Below are 10,000 nucleotides of genomic sequence, written 5' to 3' on the forward strand. Positions count from 1 at the left end.
TGAAGTCTGATAAATTAATCATGAAGAATCTTATTGCTTTCAGCAATAAGATTCTTCAGCTTGACTTGAAGCTTCCTTTCAAGACGGTTGCAGCACTTTCTCAATTTTCCGTAGCAATAATCCAGCATCCGATTCTTCCAATCGACAGGAACCGTCTGATTAAAGCTATCTGGTAATTTGGGGTATTGTGTTATATGGACTTCCTAAAATTCATAAAGATGGTGTTCCTTTACGACCAATTTTGGCGGCATACAATACCCCAAATTAACCAGATAGCAAAATTCTTGGTACCATTGCTACAGCCATTTGCAAATAATGAATACGTTTTACTTAATTCTGCTAACCTTGTACCTGATATTCTACCACAGGATGTTGACTTATATATGGTGAGTTTGGATGTCGCATCTCTTTTTACGAACATACCGTTGCAGGCGACGGTTGACATAATTTTAGATAAGATCTTTACGAGGAAAATATTCTATATATGGTTTAATAAAGGATAATTTTAAAGAACTTTCTAGAAATTGCAGTGCAGGACACTCACTTTATTTTTAACAATACAGTTTTTAAACAAGTTGATGGTTTTTCGATGGGGTCGCCACTTGGCCCAGTTATAGCTAACGCCTTTATGTGCTCTTTTGAGGAACAAATGCTGGATGGTTGTCCCCTATCATATCGCCCTCTCTTTTATAAGCGATATGTGGATGACACTATTGCTCTATTTAGGTCCCGAGAAGCAGCTGACTGAAGCTTTCTTGGAATATATCAATGGCCTACATCCTAATATAAATTTCTCAATTGAACATGAACAAGACAACCAACTTGCTTTTTTAGATGTTTTTAATTACTAGGACAGAACATGGTTTTAATACGTAGCGTCTTTAGAAAAAGACGTTCACAGGTCAAGGTACTAACTTTTACAGCAGTTGTTCCATAACATTTAAATTAAATAGTATTTCCACGCTATTACACCGTCCCTATACGTTATCTTCCAACTGGCACAACTTCCATAGCGAATCCAATTTTTTGCTTCAGTTTTTTAAAACAATTCGTATCCTCCAGCCTTATTCTTGAATATGTTCAATCACTTTTTAATGATAAATTTCAGCCACGTCAACTTGTACCGAACGTGCCTAAATTATTATATATGCCTCTATACCTTTCATTCATTCCAATGCATTTAAGGTGCAAATACAAAAAAGTCATTCAGAAAACTTTTCCGGCTGTGAATCTTAAGTTAATAGCAAAAAATCCTAAAACTCTGGGTTCTTTGGTCTCGCACAAAGATAAATTCCGGCTTTGATGCGGTCTTTGGTGGTATATTGCTTTACTTGCCCGAAATGTAAGATCGGGAAATGCGTGGAGCCACCAAAAGATTGCTCAAAGTCAGAATCGATTCTCATCTCGGAATCAGTCACCGTGCGGGATGTACTTTGAAAACGAAAGAATTTTCCAACATACGAGAACATTGTAATAAATGTAAAACATCATTTTCATATGAGATTTTCGCATTGTCACCCAAGCGCCCAATGACTATTCTCTCTCTGTTTAGAGTCGTAACGATCAAACAGCTTGTGCACCCATTAAATGGTCAGACTTCTTCCACAACTTCTATATATAGCATAGTTGAGTCCTCCTTTCCAAAACTAGACAATGTCACTCAGTTTTTTAACCCCATAGAGATAGGTACTAACTTGAGCATTCTTCACTTTTTAATTTTTTATATATATATTTTTCTAGTTCATTTTTTTAAATTATTATATTTTAATTTTTATGTTGTTCCGTTTTTATTAATAATAATAATACTGAGTCTTTTTTTAATTTGTATATTTGTATATTTTACAGCCCTGATGATGAGACCCAAAGTCTCGGAAAATTTGGAAAATACATGTATGATGCTACGCTGGCTTTTCTCCATCCTTTTTATATTTATATATATATATATATATATATATATATATATATATATATATATATTATATATATATATATATATATATATATATATATATATATATATATATATATATATATATATATATATATATATAGTACAGCTGGAATTGTGTATGGTGAAGTTTTATCGAGGACTTTCTGATGAAGCATTTTTATAGGAATTCCTTTTACAAAGCATGGCTGTTTGCCATTTTTTCAAACAAACTGCCGCCTTCATTTACGAATAATTGACAAACTCCTCGATAAAAAAATTGATTGATGTCACAATTTACAAACGGAAAGTAGTTATTAGTATATGTTTCCGTATTTAGTGACCGTAGTCATTGGTTTTACGTTTGCCTATCACATTCTTAAGTTTTGAGTTGAATAACAAAATATATTTAATTTCTAAGGAAAAATATGTAACTTAGGTAAAAAAAACAAAAAAAAGCTAAATTAGGATTGATAAAATACAATAATGACTTGACTTCTAAATGATGTTAAAATTATCAAATAAGCGTGCACAAATTTGTTGTATGCTCTAGTTTTATTATCAATAAACACTTACCTAATGGACAGATGTATTTAGATAAAATTACACATTAGGCATCTGGCGCTCTTTGCTCGCCAAATAAATCAAGTCAGTCGTGAAAATTTTATTTTATATTAATGGTAAAAACAAAAGGTGAATGAGAACAAAAAGTGGTAAGTTTCAAAACGTTTCAAAATCTCTTCTTCTGTTTAAATTATAAAGAAGTCTATAATTAATGACATTAGTGGCCTCCATTTGGAAAAGAGAGAGAGAGAGAGAGAGGTAAAGAAGGTAAACCAGATATTTAAATGATATTCATCAAAACCTGACTTTAGTTTCTCTAATTTCTTCAGTGACTCAATTGATATTTTGGGGCAATCACAGTATTACGTCTAGATATTGACAGAGCAAAAAAAAAAAAAAAAAAAAAAAAACAAAAAAAAAAAAAAAAAAAAAAAAAACTATTCTCAACTCTCTTTCATTAGTGAAGATTTTTAATGCCATAAGTTCAGTTCGTTTGGCAGGAAGAAATTTTAATTGACAAGTCACAGGCTGCGTTTTTTCCTTTTTTCCACATGCAAAAGCTTTGAATCAAAATACACTGGAATGACGTCTTCACCATCTCAGAACTTCGTAAGCCACAATTAGATGCAGCAAAATAAGCAAAGCATTTCTTCCCATATTTTTACACTTTTATCTAATTCGGTATATCACAATTACTCGTAATTTTAACTCTCTTAATTCCAACAGTGTTGAAAATTCTTAATAATTATGCCATGTGCTAGAGACAATCTTTATTTAAGATATAATTTACAACTATTGCACCGTAGGGGCTATCTCATAATATATAATATTGGTGATATTTTTGAAGATCATTTCATTCGGCGAAGGATAATTGCTCCTCATTAGCGTTCATTCCTCGACCTGGACGCTGCTTTGAAAACGAAGGTTAATCCCGTGATCTTTGGTCTCGTCCTCATCTAATGAGAAGGAATATCACGAAAAATAGTCCTAAATATACCAGTTCATTCAGAGATTAACCTTTCTTTTTCTTAAAGAATCAACCATAAAAAATAGTTTATAATATCACACGGGATTTCTCGTTGCTTGGCTTTATGCAGGTTTACTCTATTTTTTTTTTCTTCACTAGAGTAAGAAAACATGACGAGAGTGTAAAGGAAATCAGAAGATATTCGAGTAAGAAATATTCTATAAAGCCAGGAAGATATAGATATATTCACAACTTTGTACGCACATAATAATGATTCTCTTCTTAATTTCCACTCATCTTCGTCTACTGTATATAGAATTAGTACTTAGTCGACAGTGGATGATTAGTTTTAAAAGAAGTTTTGCTCTGACAAGAAAACAAATTGTATAACCACATCAAAGTTATCCTAAAGTTAGATTTATTACATGAAATATTTATTATTAATTTTCAAGTAGTATAAATATTGCGAGAATAACCAAAAAGATTTTACTCTGAAAATTTGAATAATATTAAAGTATTGCTAAGTTATTTCTTTTTAATTAATACTCTATGACAGAGACAGTTTATGATATTATCTGAAAAACAAACTAAAGATATAAAGACAGCCGTCAGGATTAATCATAAAACTATCGGGTGGCGGACAGACAACAAAACCATTCATCAGTCAGGAAAGAAGAAGAGTATTTAGCATGATTTTGCTGATTCAACAAGATTATAAATTAGATATTCCATTGCCAAAACACTTTAAGTCCAGCCCCCACCCCCACCCTAACCCTACCACCCACAACACCCCAACGCTACCCTCTCTCTCTCTCTCTCTCTCTCTCTCTCTCTCTCTCTCTCTCTCTCTCTCTCTCTCTAAAGGGAAATTCTATCACATAAATCACAGTCATCGCTATATCTCGGACAGACGTGGCACTTGATATGTTAGTCAGAATCGAAATGTTGAAGTTCCATTCGCTTAGATGATTTGCTTAGGCCTGAAAAATTACAAGCCATTACCGGCATGGACACATTTACATAACCCTTGGAAGTGATTGATAGCTGGTTTTATCGACGGGATGGAACGGTGGCGTTGCAGTACTCTCAGACGACTGGTAAATTTTCGAATATTTTTCTCATGTATTTACAAATTTTTTATCATTATTATTATTATTCCTGTAAATAGAACCTAAGTGGCATCGACTTGGAATTCAGGCTTCCAAAGAATGTTGGTACCAATCTTCCACCACAGACCCCACACTGCAGCAGTAATTGATCATGATACAGAGCAAGTGATTTTTCTATCTCCCTAGGGTAGACGCGAACCAGCAACATCTGAGTGACATACCTCAATACTAGCCAATGGTTTACAAGAACAGTGCTCTGCCCCTGAGGTAAGGATGCTATTACATTCTAAAAATGAATTTACTGACTCAGTCATTTTACATCAATGAAATTGATTTTAAAGCAAGGAAAGCCTATTGTAGATTAACTTGTGATGAAGAAGTAGCAAAACTCCTTAACAATTGGCAAGAATACGGGGTTTTTTCATCATATCTCTCCATTTCCCATGAAAAATATAGATTTAGTTTTTTTTTTTTTTTTTTTTTAATAGATGTACTTTTTTAACATTTCCCCTACCACACCAAATTAAAATTTTTAGTCGATACCATTATCGAAAGAGGACGATGTAAGAGTAAAGATAAGAAATAAGGAATATCTAAAGAAATCCTAAGGAGGCAGGATGCAACCCGGAACCCCACACTATGAAACCACCCAGTCGAATAGGAATTACTATGATAGCTAATTGAAATAATGATAATAAATAAATAAATTTAATTAATAAATAATTAAATACATAAATAAATAAAAAATAAAAAGACGATTAGTTTTTTCTGAGAATAAAAACTTAAAGTTAAATTAAGAATAGAAAGTGCAAACGTTAAGCAGATTCAAAGGAGAAATAGCTCTTACATATCTAACTTCATGAGTACTTGAAGTAGTAAATAAAAATCATTTGAAATAAGAAACAACAGAAGCGTTTTTTTATTCCGGTGCTTCAGAATTCCTTATATTTTAAAATTTTTTTTAGATTTATTGATATAATTTTTAGATGTATCTTATTTCATCTACTCCTAAATATCGTTTGGTTATACTATCTATTAGGGGTCTAACTTTTATTTTATGTTTGAAGAATAAATTTCCTTCATTCTCAGATCTGAAACAGACAATTATTCGTTACTCTATTTAAATTAACAGAAATTCCAAGCAGCTTCTTTTTTTTATGTATGTTATGCAGACAAGATGTTTTCGAACCTCGTAATAACAAAAAAGCTGAAACTTCTATATACCGATGAAAGTGTCTAGAAGCGGAGATAGCTAAAAGAAGGACTTGACTGTGACGACAGATATTGAATCCGGCTGAGGCGAAACAAGGCAAAGTAGGACTAGCTTCCCCCGACAGAATTAGACCCTGACTGACATTGGGAGCCAACAATTAATCCTCCGGATTTATTTTGCCTTAACCAACAGGAAGAAAACTTCAGATTTTCTTCTTCTTTTTCTCAATAAAGAGATAAGTAGGGTCGTATATGTTTATTGGAACATTGACTGTCATCAGTTACTTTACATTTTCATAACTTTACCTTAGTGAATGGAATGAAACGCTCACGATATACAAACAATAGATAGTCCCATGCGCAGGTCAGGTATATTTTCATGTAACCGACCATGATCTGTGACGTCAACCAAACCGGTCGAAGCGACAATTTACTGATGTAAACAGGGATTATTGCCTTTGTTACACTTTGAAATGGGATTTAGCAAATATCCATCCATAGATTTCAGCAGAGAATGTGATTTTGGACATACGAAAAATTGTAGTTCAAGTGGAAGTCGATATTGGAGAAATCAAATAGGCGAAATATTGGACAAAGAAGTTTGTTTGTGTGTGTGTGTGTGTGTGTGTGTGTGTGTGTGTGTGTATGTGTGTGCGTGAAACTTTTAGAGACTGACAGGATCTTGCAGACTGATGTGTGCGTTTGGGACCTTGTTGAAAATTGTTTTCTCACAAAATTAAACTATGTATTTTAACAAAATGCATGAATGAAGGCAGACCTGCGCCAACATGCACATTAAAAATGGAAATCAACTTTAAAAATAATTGACAACTAGGTCCCAAATGCACAAAAGGATAAGGCAGGGTTGTTTAAAAAAAACCGTGAAAAAATCCCATGGCACCAGACTCCAGGATCCTGTCAGTCTCTGGAAAGAAGTTTCACCAAAAAAAAAAATAAAAAAATAATAAATAAATAAATAAATAAATATAGATAAATAAATAAATATAAATAAATAAAAAAAATAAAAAAGTTTAAAATATTTGTGCAATATTCACTTAAACTACAATATTTCATATGTCCAAAATCGCATTCACTGCTTAAATCTATGGAGGAATATTTATTAAATCGCCTTTTAAAGTGAAACAAAGGCAATTATCCCTATGATTACATCAGTAAGTTTTCGCTTCGACTGCTTCGGGTGACGTTATAAAATCACATGCGCAAATGAGTCACAAACTTGTCACTAGAGCTGGACTACTTTGTCATGACTATATCCTAGAAACGCTTTTGACGAATTATCTAACTTCCAATATTGAATTAAATACGTAAGCTGTTGGCCATTACATATTTTTTTTTTTTTTTATTCGTTTCCTCGAGCCAACACATTACCCTTCGCTAGGATTGTACACATCATAGTAGGGAGGAGCAAAATAAAACTAAAATGAGTAAGTAAATATATAAAATAAGTAATGCATTCACTGTAGGCAGAAGAAAAACAGGAGGAAGCACAGAGTCGATCCGTTTTAAAAAGGAACAATATATATCCTCTTGAAAATACCAGGTCTTTGGCAGTGGGAGGAATCCTTCTGTTGTGACTTTCCCGTGGTCAGCAGACGATTTACGGAAGGAGGTCTGATTTATGTTAGTTGGGTTCATATCACAATAGGGCCGGGCCAGATAGTTCTTATAAGTGTGTTGACTTGTGATTTATTTTTTAATTTATGCCGTCAAGCCAACCATTTGGGCACTTCGGGCCAGTCAGCGAAGCAGGCAGTGAAAAGCAGGAGGTGGAATGGTTAGGCAACGAGATCAAGACTTCCAGAAAATCAGGATCTAAAGGTGGAACTGGAAGATGACCTGGCAGTTGCAATAAGACAGGAAGAATGAAGGAAGAAAGCGGGAATGAAAGTCAAGTAAAAGCATAAAATATTTGTACATATAGGGGCCGAGGGCACGGTAAATGTAGTACGCCACGGAGGTATGCCGACAGTCACTACGGCTAGGGGGACGTAATTGTGGTAAGATGTCACAAGACATAAAAGGTCTGGTATAAGACTGCGGATTCAACCAACTAAGGAAAACGAGTAAAGAGGAAGGATATTTTTCGTCTTCTTAACGAAATGTAAGTGAAGAATCGTCCTGAAGATTACAAGATAAATCCCCAGGTACCTGGAATGTAAGGAATCTAAGAAACAGGTGAGATTTTTTCTGAATTTGGTCGTTTGAACATAACGAATAAAATCCTTTTTATGCAGTGGTGTCAAGATCTATTAATGACGTTTAAACAAGAATTGAATAATCAAATTAAAACTATTACCAATTTTTCTATAGTTTATTTATAAAAAGGACAATGTCGTTTCACATAAAAGGCAGTAATATCAAGAGCGTTTTGAAGGATAGATAGTTGCTTGAAATTTATACAAAATACGTTGAATGACGAAATATTCGACAAGATTTTCCATTTTATCAAAAACATCAATAAAAGACACGAAGCGTGTATGATATTTGCTGGATTAAGGAAACGTGTAAATAGGCCATAATGGTGTGTGACACAAAAAACTAGTCTATATCAACTGTATTGAAACTGAGAATCTCGGTGAAATATGAGAGTAAAATCTTTCATTTGCAAGTAACAATGTAGTTACAGTCCAAGGTAAAACTTATTAAAATCAACTAAGAAATAAAGTAGTTTACTGTATAAGTGAACATTACCTACTTAGGAAAATGCGATGGACCATTTTTGGACTAATATCTCGTGGAAAATTCCTCTACTCTTCGGAAAAGGATGTAAATGTCTACTTATTCTCATACCGACAATTTGAAACTTGTTTATTTTCTCTTTTTCTTAAAATGATCTAGTTTTATCTGTTTTAATTTATCTAGTTGCGCTCAATTAACAAAACTTAGCGATGATTTAATTAAAAAATACCTCAGTATCAATTTGAAAAAACTAAATATATATATATATATATATATTATATATATATATATATATATATATATATATATTATATATATATATATTATATGGTTATGTCTATTCATATCTATATAGATAGTATATATATATATATATATATATATATATATATCTATATATATATATATATATGGTATATATTTATAGGTGAGGAAAAGTGTTCATTTTCTTTATTAATATACCAAAGCATGACTGTAAACTAATTTGCATTTCTTTATTTACTTGGATCTGTGAGCTGGAATCGTGGAAGATTATGTTGGAGAAAAAGAAGTTGTTCTCCTGTACAAGGTGGCTTAATGCGGGAAAAGTAATGCCGAATCTTTCGACAATTTCATTAGGTCCCTGATCCTTTTTGTCCAGCTTTTTTCAAACTGTTGGCAGCACGTTATCATTTTCATTAACTATTTCAGTCAAACTTCTACTTCCTCTCTACTACGTTGCCGTTTAAACAACCTATTTGTGCTACCTATAAAATATTACGGCATTTCGTCGTGCTCTTCTTCACTGTTGCAAGTCAGGTAGTAGCGGTGAATTCCTCTCGTAAGGTCTCCAATGGTTTCGGTCGAGATTCAGTACAGTTCTTTTGAACAATTGTAGCCTCTAAGTCATTCGGTGTGTTGACAGATAAATTGGACTCATTGCTCCCACTGTTCATTGCTGCATTTCTCCATATTGCTTGTAATTTCCTCTAGCAGCCATGATTTTCCTTGCTCCTTCTTATCTTTCATGAACTTCAGTTTATATCTGGGATTCAAGAATGTGGTCAATACATAGATTCGTTCATTCAGAATGTTTAGACATTCTGAAGTAGACAGCAGACGATTCTTTAAAGCACTAAGCAATTTCCTTTTAGTGGTTATGATTCCTCCATCACATGCCAATTTCGATAAATATCTTTTGAAGTCAATTACGTGGGGAATCACATCACCAAAGGTTGAACACTTTGAGCTGACCTGCTTTGTAATTTCGTAAAAAAGGTTGAAGTACGCGAATGAGTTTCTCCACAGTATCCCACTCATTAACACCTATTAATAGAAGCTCATGTTTTGCAGTGTACAGCAAAATTTCCCTCTTCAGTGTGAATGATCATTCAAGGATAAGAGATATGCTGTTCTAGCGTGAACTCACGTCTTGTATAGGGAATAGTGGTGTTTTGATTCCCTGCTCGAAATGAGTGATTAAAGTGGGTACTGATGCGGAGCACCTTAGTACAGATATCACTAACTGTTTTTTTTGGCTGA

This window comes from Macrobrachium nipponense, chromosome 33, assembly GCF_015104395.2.
Source record: "Macrobrachium nipponense isolate FS-2020 chromosome 33, ASM1510439v2, whole genome shotgun sequence".
In the NCBI taxonomy this organism is placed as follows: domain Eukaryota; kingdom Metazoa; phylum Arthropoda; class Malacostraca; order Decapoda; family Palaemonidae; genus Macrobrachium; species Macrobrachium nipponense.